This window comes from Cavia porcellus, unplaced genomic scaffold (assembly GCF_034190915.1).
Source record: "Cavia porcellus strain 051 isolate PalLab524CR breed Dunkin Hartley unplaced genomic scaffold, mCavPor4.1 scaffold_6, whole genome shotgun sequence".
Classification (NCBI taxonomy): Eukaryota; Metazoa; Chordata; class Mammalia; order Rodentia; family Caviidae; genus Cavia; species Cavia porcellus.
This window is the reverse complement of record NW_026947489.1, coordinates 15,747,112-15,766,582: the sequence shown is the minus strand read 5'-3', so window position 1 is coordinate 15,766,582 and position 19,471 is coordinate 15,747,112. Positions and strand designations below refer to the sequence as shown.

Below are 19,471 nucleotides of genomic sequence, written 5' to 3'. Positions count from 1 at the left end.
CAAAGCTGACCAACACAAACAACAAGCTATAGGCCAGCCTTGGTAGCCAGGGAATACTAAAATGCTGTGGTTGGGTAGACCACGGAGGCCACTCCTTGGGGGTTCATAATGCAGCCGGTAAGGAATGTGGGTGGGCAGCTGACTCTGTCACATCCTGTGCTGATAGATGTGTTGAACGCACGTGGGACAGAAATATGTCTCTCCAAGGTTGGAAACCAGTCGACTTTTTTTTTCTGGCATCTGCAAGATCACAGAATCAGCCTTCTTTTCTTCCAAACATTATTATTATGATTTATGGTGCATGTGTTTGCATTCACAGAGTTGGTGGTTACAAAGGATACAGGATACTCCTTTAGATCTGCGGTGATAAATCTCCCCTAAATCTCCTCCAGGTGAGATACCACAAGCTCCTTCCAGCCTTCCTTAAATGGTAAACTTGCCTTTCCATACGATCCCCAGTGGGTGGTTTCCATGTCACTTTTTGTCCTATTTTGTGTGCTCCTGGGAGCCCTCACTCTGAGAAGCTGAGGCAGGAGGACTGAAAGTTTGAGACCAGTTTGGGCAGCTGAGCAAGACTATTATAAAAAACAAAACAAAACAAAACAAAACAAAAACCTGAAACTGTAGCTCAGCATAAAAGCCCTGGCTTCAATCTTCAGTTCATTGAAAAGTAATATGTAGCTGTCGAAAATGAGCAAACTACAGAAAACTCAGAGAAGACAAAGACACCCCATTCACAGGCCCTCTTGCCAGGCACGCTGTGTCCTTCCCATCGCATGACTGAACTGCCAAGGTGCCCTGGGTCTGGAGTGCTCCGTGTCCTCTGAGCTGTCACAGTTCAGCCAGTGGAGCATTTCAGCCTCACATTCTATCCTAAGCCTCTGCCTGCCCTCCTCCTCAGAGACTGCGGCTGCTGGCCCCGGGTCTCTGCTGCCTCTCCTGCCCTTGACAGCGGTGCCCAGGTGAGAATGGGAAACCCTTTCCTTTCCCAGTGATGCAAGGCCTTCTTTTCCGTGGCTGTTGGGGTCTTGTGCCACAGAGGGCAGAGGGACACTCTTGTCATGGCATCTAATGGTCTCATCACTCACAGTCGAGACCTGAGCTGACACACATGGGAACCCTGACTTTGCCCGGGTTGTTTTCCAGTCCCCAAGCTCACTTACAATGACAAGTGGTGGCACCTGGATGCCTACAGAAGTCCTTGCTCTTGAGAACAGGGGACCTTTGGTTCCTCCCAGAGGACGAATGCAGAGTCTTGCCCTGGAGGGGTGTGAGTGTCTGTCTCTGGGAAAGTGGGTGAAGGCCCAGAGGGGACACACAAATGCTATCCTTCTCCTGAGCATGGATACCACTGCCCAGCAAGGCTTCCCAGGGCTGCCCCCGGCGGGGACTCAACAGCCGGGTGCCCTTGGGAACACCTCACCCCCAGAGGTGATCAAAGCTTCCAGTGGTAGCAGAGCCTGTGCAGGAACCTGGAGTCCAGGAGGCAGGGAGGGGACTGAGGAGAGACTTGCTGGGCTGAAGGCTCCTCTTCTCTTCCCTCTTACTGGGAAGTTGTCTTGCCAGGTCTGCATTAGATCTGACGCAAATCCTGGCAGTGCCAGTCTGTGAGGCGTAGGCCGCTTCTCTCCCGACCAAGAGCTCCCTTGGTAGAGGGTCACAGGCCTGCAGCTGCTCTCCGACCATGCAGCCCCATGGAGCTCAGTGGGAACTGCTTCTTCTCTTCTGGATCTCGGACTGAAGGGCACATGTGGTCCAGCCATGTCTAAACTGGGGGTGATGCCAGTTCATGGGATCCCACAAGTTCACAATTTCCCCCACGAACTCCATGCTATACGTGCCCCAGATGTCACTGGTGTGACAAGTTTTCCAGACCTGACGTTGCTGGGCCACCCTGTTTCCATCCTTTGTTGGCGCGTGCCCTTCAGTGACTGACTTCCGGTCTCGAGCAGACACAGAGCCCATTACAGCAACAGCTCCCTATGCTCGGCACCAGCAAAGGGTTTATTTCTATCGACTCACTTATGGGGATGAGTGCAGTGATTTTTTTTTTTTGCATTTTACTTATTTTTTTTTTCCAGAAAATGAAACAGTGACTCAGAGAGATTATACTTTATCTGAGGTCACACTGTTATCGATGGTGACACTGTGTTTCAGCCCTAGGGGTCTGCTTTCAGAGCCTGTGCTATTAAACTGTGCTAATAATTTGCAGGTGGGTAGAAGGAGGATTCAAGGGTAAAAATAAAGTATGTTGGTGTCGTGAAAATCAGTGCCCCACAGTTCAAGGCAGCTGCATTCTCACCCTGTATTCCTAATGGAGTGCCAGAAAGGGAAGAAGCTCCTTACATCCTCTTAACTCATGTAAGCTTGCTTCTTCTCCTACATAACAGCCACTGCATGTGTAAGGCTTCTTCTGGTACCATTTGCCCTAAAGTTTTAGCAGGTCCGTGGTGAGTCCTAAGCTCTCAGTGGTAATGAGGTTTTGTTTGCTGAGTTTTCTGCATGGTCCTCGATGTGAGGAATGATAAAAGTATAGTGAATGTTTACATTTAAGAAGCTTATTATAGTAAAAGAAATATTTCCACTAATCTCTTTCCAACTCTTCCTCTTTACTTTGTATGGACTGACCGCCCATTCTAGCCCCTTTCTGAAGTGACCTTGGGCGTCCTTTTCAGAGTGACTTTACTTATGCTGTCATGGTGCCTTGATGTGCTGAATGCATTCAAAACTTTTACCTTTCATGTCATTTAGATTTCAGGGAAGAGCCAGAAGTTGCACAGTGCTAAATCCAGAGAATAATAAGGTAGATGACAACATGTTATTTTTTAAAATTAGGTTTATTGGTACACTTTAGATATACATAATGTCACATTCATCATAGGGAATTTGTTTATGTTTGTGTCTGATTTATTTCAATTAAGAGTATGTTCTCAAGGTGCGTTCGTTTATCTAGGAATGTTTCAAGATTATCTTTATGGCAGAATAGTAATCCGTTGCATGAAAGAACTTCATCTTCTTCATCTGTTCATTGGTTGATGGGCATTTGGGCTACTTCCAAGATTTAGCTATTACAAACTGTGCTGATATGAACATGGGTATACATATATGACTGTGGTATGATGCTTTTAATTCTTTCAGGAAGCTATCAAGATGGGGAACATCTGGGTCCAATGGAATGGGACCTCTAGTCCTAGTTTTTTGAGGAATCTTCATGCTGATTTCCATAGTGGTTGCCCTGGTCTGTACTCCCACCAACAGTGAAGCAGGACTCCTTTTTTCCCACAGCCCTGCCAGCATTTGTTATTGGTTGATTTCTTGGTAACAGCCATCCTTTCTGGAGTGACACAGAATCTTTGTGTTGTTTTAATTTGCATTTCTCAAGTGACCAGTGGTATTGAACATTCTTTCATGTATTTATTTGCTGTTTTTAGTTCTGTATCTGAGAAATGTCTATTTATTACAGATGCCCATTTTTGGATTTGGTCTTTAAATCTGGGGACCTGATGTTTTTGAGTTCTTTATATGTTCTAGATATTAGTCTTTAGTCTGAAGAACAGTAGGCAATATTTTCTCCCCCACTGTAGGTTGTCTTTTCACTCCGTTGCTTTCTTTTGCTGTGCAAAAGCTTTTTAATAAGATGAGATCTCAGTTGTTGATTCTCTGTGATCTTTTCTACGGGGTCAGGGTCTTGTTTATAAAGTCTTTGCCTACATCAAAATCTGCAAGAGTTCTACCTACTTTATCTTCCAGAAATTTAGTGTTTTTGTTTTAATATTTATATATTTGACCCATTTTGATTATAGTTTAGTGCATAGTGGAAGATATGGATGTAGTTTTAATCTTAAGCATTTGAGTTCTTTGTCAAAAATAAAGTGGCTGAGTATGTCTGGAGCTGTTTCGGTATCTTCTAATCTGTTCCAGTGATTCTTAGGTTTGTTTTTTGCTAGTGCCATGCTGTTTTTATGACAGTAGCTTTATAATATAGCTTCAAGTCAGAGACTGTGATGCCCCTGCTTTGCCTTTGTTGCTATTCTAGGTCTCTTCTGGTTCCAAATGAATTTTAGGATTGTTTTCTGTAGTTCTGAGAGATACACTGTTGGAATTTTGATTGATTCTCTTATCTTTGTGTCAATTTGACAAAAAGCCATCTATAAATGACTAACCAACAGCCAACATCATACTAAGCGGTCAAAAACTAAAATATTCTTGTCTTGCTCCAGATTTTAGAGTGAAAACTTTTAGTTTTTGACTGCTTAGTATGATGTTGGCTGTTGGTTAGTCATAGATGGCTTTTTGTCAGATTGAGACAAAGACTATCTACTTGAATTTTCTGAAGGAGTTTTATCATGAATGAGTGTTGGACTTTATTAAATGTTTTTTTTTTTTTGCATCTATATGACCATGTGGCTTTTGTCCTTGACTCTTTTGATGTGCCATATTGCATTTACTGATTTGCATATGTTGAACCATTCATGCATCCTTGGGATGAATCCTACTTGCTCAGAGTTTATAATCTTCTTGACTATTTGCTGCATTTTGTTTGCCAGTGTGTTGTCTATGTTCATGAAGGAGACTGGTCTATAGTTCCCTTTTTTAGTTGGATCCTTCTCTGGTTTTGGTATCAGGGCAATGCTTGCTTTCAGGGGTGAATTTGGGAGTATTTTCTTTCCTTCTAATTTCATGAAAGAGTTTTACAAGCAGGGATGTTAAGTCTTCTCTAAACTTCTTGTAGAATTCAGCAGTGAATCCATCAGGACCTGAGCTTTTTCTTTGGTAGAGTTTTAATTATGTCTTTACTTTCAATGACCAATATTGGTTCATTTAGCATTTTTATATTTTCTTTATTTAGCTTTGGTAATTCATTTGTAGCTAGGAATCTGTCCATTTCTTCTGTATTTTCCATTTTATTAGAATACAGGTTCTCAAAGTAGGTATTGATGATGGTATGGCTTTCTGCAGGATCTATTGTTATTTCACCATTTTCATTCCTAATTGCATGGATTGGAGTCTTTTCTTTCCCTTTTGATAAGATTGGCTAAAGGTTTGCCAACTTTATTTAATCTTTCAAAGAACCAACTTTTTGATTCATTGATTCTTTGTATTTTTTTAAGCTTCCATTGCATTAATTTCCACTCTGATCTTTATACTTTTCACCCTTGTACAAGCTCTGGACTTGACTTGCTCATCTTTTCCTAGAAGCATAAGGTTCAACATTAAGTTCTTTGTTTGATTCCACTCTATTTTCCTGATATAGGAATTCACCACTGTAAGTTTCTCTTGTAGGATGACTTTCATTGTGTCCCATAAGTTCTGGTATGTTGTTTTGGCATTATAATTTAACCATAGAAATCCCTTAATTTATTCTTCAATTTCTTCTGTGATCTTTTGGTAACTCAGGAGAATGTCATTTAACTTGCATGTTTTTTTGAAGTTCTTATGGTTTCTTTTGCCATTGATTCCCAATTTCATTGCACTATGGTCTGATAATATGCATAGAATAGTTTTAATTCCTTAGTATTTAATTAAACATGTTCTGTGAGCTAGTAGTTGTATATTTTGGAGAATATCCTATGTGCAGCTGAGAAGAATGTGTATTCTGATGTGGGATGGAACACTCTTTAGACATCTACTAAGTCCGTTTGTTTATTCAAGAGTTTGTTTCAGTTCTAATCTTTCCTTGTTAATTTTTTGTCTAGTTGATCTGTCAGTTTGCAACATGGTATCACAATTGTATTAGTACTTATTTGATTTTTTAATGTCTATTATTATTTGTTTAATGTCTAATTTTTAAAAGTCTATTATTATTTGTTTATCTAGTTGGTGTAATGGTATTTTCTGCATACATCTTATGATCGTTATCTTTTCCTCTTGGATTTTTCCCTTTATCAGAGTGTAGTGACCTTCTTTGTCAGTGACTTCTCTTAGTTAATATTGGCTTGTAAACTACTTTGTCTGCAAATAGAATAGCCACTATTTTTTTGTTCCTGTCCTGTTTAATATTGCTTTCCATCCTATAACTTTAAGTTTATGAATTTCTTTTTGAATTAAATGCATTTCATATATGCAGCACACTGTTGACTCTTGCTTCTTTTTTTTTTTTTTTGAAGGTAGTAAAATACAACAGAACAAGACAGAACAAAGCCAGTTTACACAGTACAATGAAATTGGTACAGAACTTCACACCAGGTTACTAGGATAACAGTAATAGGTACCACAGTATATCTCGTTATCTTCACAATAGTCATTCTTTCAATCAGGTATATAAAATAAAGTGAAATATAGAACATTACAGAACTTATCAAAACAGAATATTGAATAGAGCAATACCGTTAATCAGAATAAAGCAAAATGGTGGTAAAAATATTTGTCTTCAAAGAGATGGTAGAAAGAAAGCCCCCTTATTTGCTATACGGCATATGGTCAACCTCTCAAAGATGCTCAGATCTCTGGCTCCAATTTGCTAATGGGGATGGGGTGGGATGGGATGTTTGATTCTCAGCCCGTCCACTAGGCTCACTACTGCTTAGTAGGGAGGTAAGCTGGTTGCTTGGTTTCCCAGCACCCTAAGTTCCAACACAGTGTGGATCTCAGGAGACACTGGTGGTTCTCCCCTTGGGGTGGCCACAGCCTGCCACACCACAGCTGCTTACCAGGGAGGCGAGCTGGTTGCTTGGTTTCCCAGCAACCTGGGTCTTGCTTCTTAATCCATTTGTCAGTCTGTTTTTTTTTTTTTTTTTGATTGGTGAATTGAGAGCATTAACATTGATGATTAAAACTGATACATATTCACTTATCCTTGGCACATTATTTTCCTGTTGTTGGTGCCCTCTTTTCCCTCTGTTTAACTGCTTGCCTTGCCTGCTGGGTTACTTTTGTTGGGGTTCATGGGGTTGTAACCCTTGTTATCTTTTTCTAGGATGTCTTTCAAAACATTTTGTATTGCTGGTTTGTGTTTGTGAATTCTCTTAGGTGTTCTTTTTCCTGGAAATATCTTATTCCTCCATCAATTTTGAAAGAGAATTTGGCAGGTGACATCAATCTGGGTTGTTTTCTTGAAATACTTCACTTCAAGCTCTCCTTGAGAGTTTGTGTTGAGCAGTCTGCTGTGATTCTGATGGCCTTTTCTTTGTAGATGATTTGTTTCTTTTCTCAAACAGCTTTTAATAGTCTGTTCATGTGCTGAATTTCTGAAATCTTGACCATTATGTGGCTCCATGTGGAGTTTATCTTTACTATAGATAATTGGAGCTCTATATGTCTAACTTATCTTTATATCAAATTCTTTTTCCTTGCTTGAGAAACTTTCTGCCATTACTTCTGTGAACATGTTTTTTAAAATGCCATTTATGTTACTTCCTGCTTTTTCATTGACTTTGAGCAACCTTAAATTATTTTTCTTTGAATCATCTAGCAGCTGCTGAATTTATTTTTTGTGACCCTTGCTATTTTAGGCACTCTTTCTTTTCCTCATCACTAGCTGCAATCCTGTCTTCTAGATCTGATGTTCTGTCCTCACATTGATTGATTATGGTTGATTATGTGGTGTGTACTTTCAATTGAATTTTTAATCTGGATATCTGCTTGACTCTGTTTCATGGATTCCATTTCTTTCCTATATTGGGCATTCATGGTTTCCATCATTTTCCTAAGCTCTTCTATTTCCTTAAAATCTGTATCTGCTCTAGAGTCACTACGTATGTCTTTCATTGTGGTCATCATCACTGTTTTTTTCCGAGAAATTATTTCTAACTTGATTTTTTTTCTAGAGCTCATTCATTTGCCTTGTTACTCTCACTGTTATCACTTCAGAGCATCCAGGGGGTGGCTTTCTGACTGTTACACCTCACTACACCTTGAGTTTGCCTTTGATGAGCTGGAAGTTTGCCATGACATTTTGTTTGTCTTGCCATTTAAAAAATATTTTTTGGGCTGTTGCTTGTAAATTTTCTTTAATGCTAGGATTTAGCACTCTTAGGAAATGACTACTTCTCTGAAGTCTCTCCCAGGTGTAGCTAACTTTTGAGTTTTGAGTCTGTTGCCAGATTCTACCTCTTCAGTTTACTGGGCATGAGAAGGTGCTCCCGACTTGTCCTGGCCCCCAGTTCTTAGACATTGGCCTATAGTATACTTTATGACTCTTAGGCATTCTCAGTCCTTGATACACCAGGAAGCACAACTGGTTAGAATAATTATGACCTGTGGCTAACGTGGCCCAGTCAGCAGTAGCAATAGCATTAATCCCATCCTAGAAAATTACAAACTGTGGTAACTATTAATTTACCATTAACTGTATGAACAAGATTTGTACTTAATTAACAAATTCTAAAATGAGCCAGAAAATTGTATGCAGTACGTAAGCCTTCAATACAGAAACTGTACCTCAGGGGAGAAAAGTTGAAAGGAGTATGTGTGTGTGAATGTGTGTGTGTGTGTGTGTGTGTGTGTGTGTGTAAATAGAGAAATAGAAGAAGAGGAGATTAGAAGCAAGTCTGGAGAATGAAGGAAGATCAGGCAAATTTTGGGAAACTGATGAGGAAGATGAGGGAAAGAATAAAGGAAGAAACAGAACCAAAAACAAGAACAGAACTATAGCAAAAAACTAGAAACTATGTCACAATCATATAAAAATAACAACAAATCATTAAGAAAAATAGAATAAAATGAAACAAAAAACAATGAGAGAGAAAGGAAGACAGAAAAAGAAAATAAGAAAATAAAAATGTCTATCTCAAAGTGTGTTCCTGCTGTCACTGGTAGACAAATTGGGCAGACAGAGTCCAGATTCCACTTGATTAATCCCAGCAAGTCAGCTGTAGCCTAATGATGGGGTAGTGAATAATCTCAGTGAATCTGCACCTTTAGTTCCACTGAAGTGCAGGCTGCTTTCTGGCCATGAGGCTGGAACCAGACCTGTTCATCCTGCAGCGGTCTGTGTGCCCCTCCAGCTGCAGCAGTCCATGCACACTAGGGCTTGAACTTGGCTCCCTGACAGCTCGAACTCACCTCCCTCCCTAACTTCCTGTTTCCTAGAACTCACTTCCGGTATCCTAACACTGACACCTGCTAGAAGGAGGCAGTGGTTGCTCTGAGTTCCAAGCGCAGTTGGCCCTTCTCCAAAACAGCTCTTAGCCAATTCTCTTCTGGGGGCCATCAGAACCCAAATAACTCACCAGCCACTGCGGTCTGCTGTGTCCACTGCTTCCTTCCACAGTACATTTCTCCATGGAGGCCTCTGGTGTCGCCAGCAGTCATTGTGTCTGCAGGTTCGAGCCTCCCCTCCCACACGGTGTGTCCAGGCGGAGGGAGAAAGCACTCACTGCCTGCTCCGTTCTCCTTCTTCACTGAAGTCCTCTTCCCTCTCCCTGTGGGCTTCAGTTCTCACTTCAGGTCCTTCCTCTCCTCCTCACATTGTTATATTCCAGTGTCTGGGCACCAAATCTCAGAGAGACTCTTTCTCTGCCCACACTGTTGTGTTTTACAAACCTTTAATTCTAGTAAATGGCACTCAGCAGCTGCATTCACCATATTTTTGATTGTATCTCATAAAGACACTCACAAAAGAGGACTTGCAGAGCTGCCTCAGAAGGGGGTGAGGAGGTTGGGATAAGTTTATTGCAAGTAAGAAAGTGGGGGTGTATTTTGAGGAGAATTAATAGCGATGTGTGTTTTACTGTAGTCAAATTTAAAAATTTAAATATGCACTGTATTTTCTTTGTCCAGCCCTGAATGCGTATGAGAGGTGGGGTGAGGTGTCCCTCCTGGGGTTTGCTTCTTCCAGGCAGATGCTCCCCTGCGATTTGGAAAGAGAGGAAAGGGAGGCAGGGCCATTTAGAGTGGTGGGTTTTCCACCACAGTTATGGTAGTGACCCAAAATGTGTGTGTAGTGCAGGTGCGAGGTAATCAGCGCCAGCTGGGGGGTGGCCTTGCACCAGCAGCTGTGACTATAGTCTTCTTGTCACCTGGCTTCTTCATCATGACTCAGGCAGCAGCCTGACATTTAGTGAGAGCCCTTGCTATTTTATTTTATTTTAGAGGATTAAACAAAACATAACAAAGTAGAACAAAGCAGATCAGAAGAAAACAATGTAAGTGACATAGATTTCAAAGCAAGACAATAGGAGATCAACAGTGGCTACCACAATGTCTCTTGTTTTCATTTCAATAGTTGTCTATATCTTCACACATAATGAATTTGTACAAAACAAAATAGTATTAAACTAATCAGAACAGAGTAATGAAGGCATTATGGCCATTCCCATAAATGCTGCCAGGACAGGCATCCTCCTATGTACCACCCGCTGGAGTGAACGGCACCAGGCCCATCCAGCAGTAGGTGAAGCTTTTCCCCAGAGGAGCCCCGCCACCAAGTACAACATTGTTCCCACGCCAAAGCCTTGTCCCCTGGCTCCACCGGGCTGTCTGCAGCTGGGTCTTCGCCAAGGATTTTCTTGGCTGTCTCTGCTCCTGAAAGGAACATCTTGTCCTGTGATGTGTGAGTCTCCAGGGAGCCCAGAAAGGCACCTACCTTTCTATCCGTGTCTCTCAGGGGATCCCAGGGTTACTGACTCTGTACTCAACCCTCACCTCCAAGGACAGCTGCTCAAACTCCTCCAGGGGCTGTCTGGGGAGGCCTTGCACTCCTCCAGGGGCTGTCTGGGGAGGCCTTGCACTCCTCCAGGGGCTGTCTGGGAAGGCCTTGCACTTCTCCAGGGGCTGGCTGGGGAGGCCTTGCACTCCTCCAGGGGCTGGCTGGGGAGGCCTTGCTCAGTGCCATGTGGAACAACCACTTGACACAACCTGGCTTTGTTTCTCCCTCAATCATTTTCTTAGACCAGGTGTGTTGGTGCATACCTGCATTCTCTGCACTCTGGGAGGTTGAGGCAGGAAGTTTACCGAGTTTGAGCCCGAGTAATTTAAGGACTTTGAGAGAGCCTGTCTCAAAAAACAAAACAAAACATTCCAAACGTCGGATCATCATCATCATCTTCAACAACAACAGCGAAACAAGAGGTAGGAGATATTCCCAAGAGTGGAAAAGCTCAGTCACCCAGATATATTAGAAAATTTAAAACAATTCAAGTAGGACCCTAATGAGCCGTTTCCTGCCTGCAGGTCTGCACCTCTCTTTGCTCAGCCCGGCTTCTCTGAGCTATTTTAGAAAGGGACAGCCTACTTGGAATTCCCAAGCCGCAGACACTTCTAGGCGAGGAATAGCTGACACCACGGATAAACAAAGAAGTCATAAATTCTTAATATACATAGTAGGAAATCTGTGCAAGTGGAGCGTCTTTAAATCACGTGTGTCTTCTTGAGGAGGAGTTCATTCGAGGTCCAGGGGAGAAGATGTGGACTGAGCTTGTGAGTGGGTTGAGAGGAGATATTGTTTGAATGTCCTGTCTTTGCTGTATTTGTGTTGCTAAACTCACTCCCAAAGTAATGCTTTTGGGAGGTGATTAGGCTATGAGGACAAAGCCACCTCAAAGGGTGTCAGTGGCATTGGAGAGGTGACTGACTCTTCCCAGTATGCGGGGACACAGAACACAGAACATGCCTTTGACGAACAAGGAAGCTGAGGCACTAGGGGTCGAATGGTAGGTGCCAGAACTGTGCATGGGACAGGTGCTAATTGGCCACCTGCCACAGGTAGAAGGTCTCCCTACCTGTGATCCATGTGGCAGAGGGCACAAAGCTGGGTACCACGTGTGGTGGGAGCCACCATGCCATGCTTCAGGCTTCCTGTGGTTCCTCTGCTCTGGGGGATTATTTGTGCCCTGAAACCAGACTAACCCACCCAGACTGAGCTCGGTCTCTCAAAAGCCCAACAGGCTGGATAAGAATCTAATTAGGGAGGTGGCATTCCAAGTTAAACAATGCCTCAGTTTCCCCTGGCTGGGCAGACGGTCTGTGGCCACAGGTTTGGTGAATGGGGTTTCTGTGGATCGGTCCTCTGGGTTTAGAAACACGGCAACAGGATTTTTCTCCTCTGGCCTTCCAAAGAGCTCTGTTGGCTGTTGGATCCGAGTACTTATTAGACCTCGCTTCTTGACACCCCTCCCTCTGCTGTCCCAAGCTGTCCTATTTATAACTTTTAGCTGTTGGAAGGTCTGTGGCACTGCCCTTGGGGAGATGTGCACAGCCTGGGATGCCTGGAGGCTGTCTGGGAACACGGACCGGGGTGGCCGAGACACCCAGGCGAGTCCTTTCTCTCAGAATTTATGATGAAAAGTTGAATCGTGCTGGACAACAGCCCTGTGTTTGTGATCTGCAGAGAGATGGGGAGGCACATTCCACAGAAGCGGGAGCTGGCGAGGCCCAGCTTTTTGACTCACAAATTAGTCAATAACTCTCTAGCAAAAATTAGAAATCGTGGTTTCAGTTACAAATTGCCTCTCAAAGTAACTTTAAAACATGCACTTGCAAAGTGGAATATTTGGGGAAAAATTTAAATTAGAGTTTGGAGGAAAGAGTGTTCTACCGACGGCAGTGGGGTCATTTTATGGTGGGAGAAGAGCTCCAGGGAGAGCGATGTAGGAAGTGAGGAGGTATAGGAAGAGGTGGAAGGATGCCCCGGCCAGCTTGAGGTATAAATCATCCTCACCATGTCCACCTTGATGACACAGAATCCAAGCTGACCTCTGATTTGTTCTCAGGCATTCTGCAAGCTGTGCCTTTCAGAGATTCTGCCTGACATGCTTGATGCTCCCTCCCTGGAAAGCCTGTGGAGAAGCCCCTCCTTTACCAGTTTTGTTTCCCTGTTTAACAGCTAAGTTTGCAGGGGGATTCTTTTGCGGACCATGGAAGAGAAAACCCTGCTGTGTTACGGACATCTCTGATTGCTTGGACCTTGATTTCTTCCTACTCCCTCTCCTCGCTGATTTAGAGTTTCTGAGTTGCACGTCCTGGAGACTTCAGGCTCTATCCTGGCACCTGACAAAGCGTTGGTGTCATGGACAGTTGTTGGATGACTGAGCAAGTGAGTGAATGACCCATCCTTGGCCCGTGGGGTCAAGGTCATTGTTATGCTGCTCATGGTACTTGAGATTCATCTGAAACCATGGTTGTGGTCGTGGCAGTGACAGCTGGTGACCCAGGCCAATGACAGCCAACCTCACCAGATCCGCTTCTGTGTTCTCTGGCTTTGTATTGAAACATCTGTCTACACTCCAGAAATGAAATTCATCGTTTACATAGTCTGCCTGCCATAGAGTGAAAAGTAAGAGCCAGGCAGAGTGATCATGTCTGTAGTTCCCGCATTTGGGAGAATGAATCAGGAGAATCACTTGAGCCCAGGCATTGGAGACCAGCCTGTGCGACATAGGTGACCCTTTACCCATCCTTCTAATACAGATACTGCCTTGATTATTTATTTTTGAGACATGGTCTCACTGTGCAGTTCAGGCTGGACACGAACACAGTTTGTAGCCCAAGCTGACCTCAAACTCACAGGAGTCCCCCTGCATCAGCCTTCAGTGCTGGGATTACAAGTGTACACCATTACATCTGGCTTGCTGTTATCTAAAGAGGAAAGAATGGGAAATATTTTGTAAGAAAATATTTTGCATTTAGTAACAAAGTGCAAGAGTTTTGGTGAATGAATTTGGATTTGTGACAACATTAAACTGAGTAATTTTGAAACTTTAACCTCATAGGATCTTTTGAAATAGGGGTCACCTATGTCCATTTGTGTGTATTCGTAGAGCTATTGAGAACACAACGACTTCAGATATGGCCCTGCTCACATTTGTTTACAAGCAGCAGCTGAGCTACACTGAAAGACACTGCTGAAGGGGAAGGGATGTTTTTTCCTACATGTTGAAAGACTTTTGGAAAGTTTAGACCAAACAAAGAGTAATTCTTTGAGGGAGTTGCATTCTTGGAAAATGCATTTTATATAAACTAATCACCTTGGTTATATGTTTTAGTGGAGGTAGGTTTTCAGCGCAGATATTATAAGGAGATTTTTCACCGATTGATGTCTGTAAGTACCTTCCAAGGTTGTGCAGGCAACAGGACACCTTATTGTTCATAATTGTCTCTGCCTTGAGATAGCTGACACCTGTGTCTCTTGGCCACTAAATGCTGCAGCCCCTCCCTTTCTGCTGTCACAAGGACAGTGAAAAGCCCTGCATTTTGGGCACATGGCCTAATTCTGCCCTGGTGGAGAGCAGTTGCTTGGATGGGTATACAAAACTTCTAGACAGAAGTGATTATGAACTCAGGATGACAGGAAAGACAGCACAATCTTACACTTAAAGTTGGAAAAGGAGATACTAGGATACATAGAGCAACGATAGATATTCTTATTGATACCACTTGCAATCATTAGAACGCTTTGCATTGCACACAAATAAAGTTCACTTAGAGATGCTTTACATCAGAGGTCCCTAACCTTATTGACATCAGGGACCGTTTCTTGGGAAGCAGACTGTGGGGATGTTTTCAAGATGATTTAAAGGAGCAGCAACCTGATTCCTTTCTGTGTACAGTTCCCAGTAGGGTTCCAGCTCCTGTGAGAGTGTCCCCAGGTGGACAGGAAGTGCACTGTGACACAGAAGAGGAATCTGAGCGGTGTGAGTAGAAATGTTCTCTCTTACCTCCTGGAAATAAGATTCAAGACCGCTAGCAGATGCCAAGCCAGAAATACTACTGAATCCTATATAGATTACATTTCTTTCTCTATCTGTCTGTCTGTCTATCTATCTATCTATCTATCTATCTATCTATCTATAAATCTTCTAATCTTAGTTACTTTTCTCATTGCTAGGACACAATACCCAACACTCACAAGGTAAAACAGGAAAGGTTTATTTTATTTCACAGTTTGTAGAGGTTTTCTTCTGTAGTGGCAGTGTCTGAAGCAGGGTGGCCTGCAGAAGCTTCCCTCTGTTTTATTCCACGAAGGTGGCTGGTACCACCCCACTCAGGGTGGGCCTTCCCATTATCCACAGCCAGAACTATGCCAAAGCAAGCAGCGGGCTCCTTTAGTTATTGCATACCCTTAATCAACATTCATACACCCTAATCCAGAACCACACGCCCTAACCCAGCATCACACACCCAGGATCCAGCCACCTCCCCAAAGCCCAGCCTATGTATGGATGAGGCTATGGGAGGAAATTTAGATTCAAATCATAACACCTATGAAAACATTTAATTTATAAATTAGATAAGAGATTAGCAATGTAAACTAATAAAAAATCAGTTATAACAATTTACTGTAATTAAAAACTGTATGAATGTGGTATGTGTCTTGATCTCAAAATATCTTATTGTACTGTATTTACCTTCTTAGTGATGTTGAGAAACACTGTTTAACAAAGCACTCTATGACTTCCCTTTGGTATATTCAAATTGCCAGTATCACTAGTCCTATGGTTATCTAACGACCATGGCTATCTAAAATGAGGGTACTTAACACAAGCACTGCCACTGCAACACTCAGTCATCTGGCTGATTCCTAGATGGTTTACTTGTGGGTAGCACAGCCTGGATGCACTGGACAAAGGGATGATTTGCGACCCTGCAGGATGGAGACAGACATCACTGTGCTCAGAGGAGCGTGCAATGTAAAACTTAGGAATTGTTTATCTCTGGAATTTCCCATGTAGTATTTCTGGATGGTAGTTGACTGCAGACAACAGAATGCACTGCAGTGGATGGGACTGGCGTTACCATGGTTTGTTATACGATACTGAGTTTTAAGATGAAATGAGTGAAATATTCTTTAAAGGAAAACATTTGGCAGGATGAGAACTTGTCAAACACCGAAGTTTCTGCCCATCCACATCCCTCTTGTGGGCTGTGCACTAACATCTACCATACACACAACCTCAAGGCGATCTGAACCCTCGGATTTGGTGGAAATTAAGATGCTTGGGGAAGTCTAACAGTGGGCTGCCTGGGGGACGTGGGAGAGGGTAGCTTCCCAGTTCTGGGCCTTAGCTTTGTCTCTGTGGAGTTAAGGGACATCAAGGCGAAAGAACTCTGGGCATTTCGAAAGAAGGAGTTTGGCAATGAAAGTGATCGAGCTGGGCTCCTCTGCACTGTCTCCTGAACACTTCCTGCAGGAGTCTCCAGGCTGGGTAGCTTTTGGGCAAGACTGTGCCCCCAGTGAGGTTGCATAATGGCAGATTTAAACAGCTTTATGAATTTACCCAGAACAAGCTATCTAGGAATTCTACAATGAACATTATCTTTTATTTCATATCTTCCCTTTAGTGAGTCTGGTGTTTTGTGTCTCACTGAGAGCAGACTTCATTTGTAACAGAATAGCGCAAAATAGATGTGTCTTAGAAACGATGGGTGAGACCAGGAGTGAATTGTACATCGTCATTAGAGTCCTGGCAGGGGCAGAGGACACATGCACAAAGATAGTGGGGAAGGTCTAGTGGGAGGGCTGATGGAGTGTGCTTGTCTTTGGGGACCAAATGGGAAGGAAGAAGCCACCAGAACTAGAGTTGAGCAGTGGGGGGGTCAAGCAGCCACTGCCTGGCTGTGGCTCAGCAGGGAAGGAGCTGCAGACTCATGTCAGACTCTCCTGACCTCTAAACTCTGTGTGAGGGTACTCCTCAGTGCAGCTGAGCAGGGCAGACGCGGAGATGACCCTGCCCAGATTACATAAAGCACATTTGTGCCTTCTCCTTGGTTTTATTTTGACATAGAAAGACACTTAGGGCCAATATCTATCTCTCTATCATCCATCCGTCATCTAATCTTTTAAAGACAGCTTTATTGAGACATACTTCACAAGAAAAAGCGCCTGCTTAAAGTGTATAATTCAGTTAGTAACGTCAGTCTTTTTATTTCTGAAAAAGCAACAGGTTCCATTCGATGGAAGCAGGAGGAATCAGTTTAAAGAAATTTTTCATATTTTTAATTGTGGTGAAATACTTATAGAACAGGCCTTTCATTTTACCCATTTCTAAATACATGTGAATGTGTTTCAGGAACTGTGTGCCCAGGTGTGCACACAGCGCAGGGAAGCCCACCACGTCAGGGCTATGGCACTAACGTCGGCATCTGAGCTGGGAGATCATGTTTCACTGTGCCATCCTTGGTGGACAGATGCGGCCTGGGCTGCGGGCATCTCCACGTGTGAGCTGCGTGACGCCCTCTCCTATCCACCCTCTTTCAGCGAGCGGGCTCTGTGCATCTGTGATTGCTTGGTGAGGCAGTTCTGCACTGTTCCTCAGATCCTGAAACTCTCATCCTTGTTATGCAAATCAGTCAGTACACATTTTAGACGTGCGCTGGTCTTTTAGGAGTACCATAGAGTTAGAGGACACCTCTAGGGAAGCAGAGCTCCTGTAGTTTTCTTCCTGATTTTCTTTCTTATATACAAGCTTCCGTTAGAAGACTCTCAAATGTCTGAGCCACCTCCAGGCCCAGCTGTGCCTTCTGAGCTTCTCAGCAGAGCCACATTGCCCTTAGGAGACACAGCTGTGTGGACGGCTGCTGACTGGTGCCTGCAGCCACAAACCAGGCACCTGTGACCTCATTGCACCTTCCTGGTCGCATAGATGCTCACAGATGTTCAGACACTGGCTGAGAAATGGGTGGATGGGGGGAAGGAGCAGAATTGGAAGCCATCAGCCCCTCAGGCAATAGTTACAGGGAGCAGCAGTAGATAAGGACAGTCACCAAGTGCAAAATTATAATAGCCGGGTACTGGAAAACCTTTATTGAGACATAGCAGTCAAACCACATAGTTGTTAAACGACCATAACTGTGTCTTAAATAATCAGTTCAGCTGGTCTCTATTTAACGTAATAGCTGCCTATTAAACCTAAATTAAGTACAGAGTTAAATGTCTCTGGGATATAAAACCCCCAAACCACTGCCAAGCCCAGAACGAAAGCTCTGGCTGGAATGAGCTCGGTGGAGGCCGGGCTTGCTGTGCTCTGGTCCTGATCAGGCAGGGCCCCTTCCTGCTGCCCAGCGGTCTGCTCGGTCTGCTCGTGCAGAGCCCTGCTTCCCAGACGTGGGGCGGGGCAGGGGACAAGCTTGGGAGTACATTTCACTTCTGATTATTATCTCATGGACTTTTTAGCTGTGTAGACATTTCTGAAGATGCCAGAAATGTAGAAAAGCTTCCAAGAAGCACTGTGAGGCCTCTCTGGGCCCCAACACACCAGGGTGACTGTGCGCTCCATCCGCTCCTCCCCTGCCACGGAACTGGGCTTCATCCAGGCCTCGACCTCTTCCCAGGAAGAGCCTTCAGCTCTCACCCTCCTTCCAGTTTGTATTCTGCCCTGCCACTATTCATTGATTTATCATTCATTCAACACTTCTGTGTACCTACCATGTACTAAGCATGCAGGGAGCAACAGAGTGGCAGGAAATTTAGACCTCTGGGCTTGTTCTTCGGTGAGAGAAGCAGCTGTTGCTCAGGGCGGTCTTTCTGGAAGCAATAGGTCTCCTGCTTGCTCAGCCACCAGGAGCACAAAGCTGCTCTCCATCCTGTCTTCTGCATCTGTCTCTTCCCTCCAGAGGGCCCAGCCATGTGTACCCACTGCCCAGAGCTCCTCTGTTCTCTATGGGGACTCCTGCACAGATATTAACCTGGGACAAGAACTGGCCACGTGGATTCTCAGGTCCTCCCCATACCCACAGGATAGGAACATTTTGTTGGCTGGGCTGAAGAGCCAGTAGTTTAACTTTTAATCAGGTCCCCAGTGATGTGGCCACATGCTGGTGAGTCACTGTGTTAGTGTTAGTGCCTCTCTAGGATTTGCTGTGTTGTATTTGTCCTGAGCTTCCCTCCACCTGGATGAGAGTTGGTCCTCGTGATCTGTGGAATCAAACCTCAGCGTCATGTCAAGGCGCAGCTCCGCGTCACAGCCTCAGTGGCCTTTCCTGGCCCCTTCTCCTGTAGCAGAATTGGCAGCCCCCTTCCTCTCAGTGTCTCATTTCCTGTTCTGACGCTCACGCCATGCAGACTTCTGCTGAGTTCTCCCTGGGACTTTAAAGCTGCTTGTATAGCAGTGCCCCAGAGCCAGAGTCCCCAAGGACCAGCCTCTCCATTACCCTGAGCCCTGGGTGGGGACTGGTCCACTGCCTGCTTTCCCAATCTTGCTGCAGTGTGGAACACAGACTCCCCCAAGTCCCCAGATCTGTCCATTTTTCTTAATCACTATCATCACAACCTCAGTAGTCTGTGCCTTGTTTGGATTTGAGCTCACCTGACTTTTCCTCTACTACAGGAGACTGGCAAAGCCACGTATCCTTTAAAGTGCAGAATAAACAACGGATTGCCATTTTCTAATAAGGACCTTTTCATTGGATGTGGCAGGAAACCATTCTTGTGGGATGGCTTGGACTCAGAAGCCCGGGCTGAGTTTTTTCTTGTGGAGTGGAGTTGGAGCTCATCTCTTGCTGCCTGCCAGGAAACTGTTCCTAAGAGCGGAGGAATGGTTGTTTCACATGGATGAACAGACTGCTGAGGACTATGTCGAGAAATTACCAAGCGTCA

General features: G+C 44.1%; 1 long non-coding RNA gene across 4 annotated transcripts in view; it reads left to right on the top strand.

Annotated features, from left to right (window-relative positions):
* Window positions 1-853: 853 nt before the first annotated feature.
* LOC111758478 (uncharacterized) overlaps window positions 854-19,471 on the top strand; it is a 92,282-nt gene continuing 73,664 nt past the window's right edge. For all 4 annotated transcript variants that reach the window (XR_010047816.1, XR_010047817.1, XR_010047815.1 and 1 more), the window contains exon 1: window positions 854-962. This is a non-coding gene — a long non-coding RNA (uncharacterized LOC111758478). The remainder of the gene's footprint in view (window positions 963-19,471) is intronic.